This window comes from Narcine bancroftii, chromosome 4 (genome assembly GCF_036971445.1).
Source record: "Narcine bancroftii isolate sNarBan1 chromosome 4, sNarBan1.hap1, whole genome shotgun sequence".
NCBI lineage: Eukaryota > Metazoa > Chordata > Chondrichthyes > Torpediniformes > Narcinidae > Narcine > Narcine bancroftii.
The window spans coordinates 12,787,257-12,791,545 of record NC_091472.1 but is presented as its reverse complement, the minus strand read 5'-3'; positions in this window follow the sequence as shown (position 1 = coordinate 12,791,545).

Sequence of the window (4,289 nt, the reverse complement as noted above, 5' to 3'; positions counted from 1 at the left end):
TTCTTAACCTATATGTTATTTTTTCTAATGGAATACATTTATTCATTTAAATTTAGTAGTTTCTTCCTTTTTAATTTGGTTATGTATTCCATTAATATTTAAAGACATATAGTTCAGCGTAGCCCTTTTATATTTTGTTTATCTTCTCTTTCCGTTTTTCCATCATTACCTTTCCTCCTTTTCCATTTCTGTTTTCTTATTTTCAACTCTTTATAAGACAACATTCCTACAACATCCAACATTTTCCTTATTCTCCTATTTCTATCTTATTTATCCCCAATCTCCCCTTCACCTCCTGAGTTGTCCTTTATCCCTTGTCGGACAACCACATCTCCCCTCTCCATTTGGATTTGCGAATCCACTCGCAAGCGTCAACTGATTTTGCAGTGACCGCTATTTCCCCCCACCCCGCCTCCCCCAGAAAAGATTTCACTTTTCATATGTCACAAAGGTCACTCTTTTAATTCCCTCCTTATTGTCTCTATTCCATTAACTTCCCTTATTAATTCTTGTCTATACTATCTATATTTTCCTCTAAGTACAGATACATTCATGTATGCTCATTGTCTCTATTCACTCTTATACCTCTTTACCCGCATACATATCAATCGTGATCATTTTTACTCTCATTACCCGTCTTCATCCCTCAGTCTATTTTTGTCTTTACCCACATACATATCAATCGTGATCATTTTAACTCTCATTACCTGTCTTCCTCCCTCAGTCTATTTTTGTAATTGTTCTGCAAATTTTCGTGCTTCTTCTGGATCCGAGAATAGTCTGTTTTGTTGTCCTGGAATAAATATTTTCAATACCGCTGGATGCTTTAGTATAAATTTATACCCTTTCTTCCATAAAATCGCCTTTGCTGTATTGAACTCTTTTCTCTTCTTTAGGAGTTCAAAACTTATATCTGGATAAATGAAGATTTTTTGCCCTTTATACTCCAGTGGTTTGTTGCCCTCTCTTACTTTTTCCATTGTCTTCTCCAGTACCTTTTCTCTTGTAGTATATCTTAGGAATTTTACTACAATAGATCTTGGTTTTTGTTGTGGTTGTGGTTTAGAGGCCAATACTCTATGTGCCCTTTCTATTTCCATTTCTTGCTGTAGTTCTGGACATCCTAGGGTCTTAGGGATCCACTCTTTTATAAACTCCCTCATATTCTTGCCTTCTTCATCTTCCTTAAGGCCCACTATCTTTATGTTATTTCTTCTGTTATGGTTTTCCATTGTATCTATTTTTTGAGCTAGTAGTTCTTGTGTCTCTTTAGTTTTTTTATTAGATTTTCTCCAATTTCTTTTTTAAGTCTTCTACCTCCATTTCTGCTGCTACTGCCCGCTCTTCCATCTTGTCCATTTTCTTTCCCATTTCTGTTAAGGTCATCTCCATTTTATTTATTTTCTCTTCTGTGTTGTTTATTCTTTTTCTTAAATCCTTAAATTCCTGTGTTTGCCATTCTTTAAATGACTCCATATATCCTTTAATAAGAGCAAGTATATCCTTTATCTTGCCTTTCTTTTCTTCTTCTATTTCCCTGTACTCTTCCTCTTCTTCTTCCTCTGGGTTGGCCATCTGTTGTTTCTTTGATGCCCTTTCCTCCTCTTCTTTCTTGTTTCCATTGTCTTCTGTGGGCTCTTCTTGCTGCAGGTGTTCTGCAGCTGTCGTTGCCGGCTGTGGAGATCGACTCCCCAGCTGGTCCCCCCTCCCGTCGGTGTGTTTTTTTTCATTCGCATCGCGCATGCGCGAAGTATTGCGCATGCGCGGTTGCGCACTTTTACTCGGCTCTGCGAGCCATTTTTGTAGTCCATTATTTACCGACCTGAGGGAGCGGGTTTCTCTCTCCGCAGCGGGCCTCTTCGGACAGGTAAGGCCTTCACCTTTTTCCTCCTTTGTCTTCTCTTCCTCTCTTCTTACCGTTGCTTTCGATTTTTCTTTTTTTGTCGCCATCTTCTTTCCACCTTTATACTCACTTTTCTGTAACTTTTATTTCTGTGCCTTTGTGTTTTCCTTTGTTTTTCCCGACTTTTCTGGAGAGGGCTGGAGTTCACCGTCCGGCCACTACTCCATCACGTGACTCCTCCCCGATCGATAGCAATTCTTCATAGTAATTTGATGAACCTGAAGAATGATGCTTCATACATCAGGCTGCTATTCATCGACTTCAGCTCAGCGTTTAATACAATCATTCCCCAGAGACTGGTGGAGAAGTTGACCTTATGCAATCTGATGACAATAAACTTGACTCTCCGGTGATCTGGGCTCATTCCTGACTTCTGATGCTTTCTGTGTGGAGTTTGATGCAATACGCAAATGTGCTAGAGAAACTCAGCAAGTCACATCGCATCCATGGGAAGTAAAAGGTAACCAGCATTTTGGCCCTAAGCTTCTGTCAGGAATTCCTGAGGAACAGCAACAGTTTCTCCAGCACCCTTCCACATTTCTAGGCTTGGAGTGAAGCAGGGTGTCCCAAGCTGGAAGAGCCTTCCTATTAGTGTTAATGGTAAATCTTTCCAATGCTCTAAATCGCCCTGTAATTTTTTCATTAGTGGATAATAATTGAGTTTATATAGATGGCCGAGATTTTTATTTATTTGTATACCTAGGTATCTTATTGCTTGCATTTGCCATCTGAATGGTGATTCCTTCTTAAATTTTGAGAAATCCGCATTATTCATTGGCATTGCTTCACTTTTATTTATGTTAATCTTGTAACCCAACACTTCTCCATATTACTTCAATTTCTTATATACTTCTTTTATTGATAGTTCTGGTTCTGATAAGTATACTACAACATCATCCGCAAATAAACTGATTTTATATTCCTTGTCTTTTATTTTTATCCCTTTTATATTATTTTCTGTTCTTATCAATTCTGCTAGTGGTTCTATAGCTAACGCGAACAATAAGGGTGATAGTGGGCATCCCTGCCTTGTTGATCTGCTTAAGTTAAATTGCTTTGATATACATCCATTTACTGTCACTTTCGCCAATGGCCCCTTATATAATGCTTTAATCCAATTAATATACTTCTCTGGTAAACTGAATTTTTGCAATACTTTGAATAAATAATTCCATTCTACTCTGTCAAAGGCCTTCTCTGCGTCTAAAGCAACTGCTACTGTTGGCGCTTTACTCCCTTCTACTGCTTGAATTAAGTTAATAAATTTACAAATATTGTCTGTTGTGCGTCTTTTTTTAATAAATCCAGTTTGGTCTAGATTTACCATTTTAGGTACATAATCTGCTAATCTGTTTGCTAATAGTTTAGCTATTATCTTATAATCTGTGTTAAGTAATGATATTGGTCTATATGACGCTGGTGCGAGTGGATCTTTCCCTTGCTTTGGTATTACTGTAATTATTGCTGTTTTACATGAATCTGGTAAGCTTTGTGTTTTGTCAATCCGGTTGATTACTTCCAGGAGGGGAGGAATTAATAAATCTTTAAATGTTTTATAGAATTCTATTGGGAATCCATCCTCTCCTGGTGTTTTATTATTTGGTAGTTTTTTTTTATTATCTCTTGTATTTCTACTATTTCAAATGGTTCTGTTAATTTATTTTGTTCCTCTATTTGTAATTTTGGTAGTTCAATTTTAGTTAAAAATTCATCTATTTTCCCTTCTTTCCCTTCGATTTCAGTTTGGTATAATTGTTCATAGAATTCTCTAAAGTTTTCCTTGATCTCCTTTGGATTATATGTGATTGGTTTGTCTTTTCTCCTTGATGCCAATACCATTTTCTTAGCTTGTTCTGTCTTAAGCTGCCATGCTAGAATTTAGTGCGTTTTTTCCCCTAGTTCATATTTCTGTTTTGTCTTCATTATGTTCTTCTCCACCTTATATGTTTATAATGTTTCATATTTTATTTTTTTATCTGCCAATTCTCTTCTTTTAGTTGTATCTTCCTTCATTGCTAATTCTTTTTCTATATTTACTATTTCCCTTTCCAACTGCTGTTTCCTGATTATAGTCCTTCTTCATCTTGGTTACATAACTTATTATTTGCCCTCTAATGAACGCTTTCATTGCATACCATAGTATAAACTGATTCTGTATTTATTTCTGTATTAATTTGTCTTTCAATGAATTCTCTAAAATCCTGCCTTTTAAATAGCATGGAGTTTAATCTCCATCTATACATTCTTGGAGGGATGTCCTTTAACTCTATTGTCAATATCAAGGGTGAATGGTCCGATAATATTCTAGATTTATATTCTGTTTTTCTTACTCTATCTTGCATACAAGCTGATAACAGAAATAGGTCTATTCTTGAGTATGTTTTAT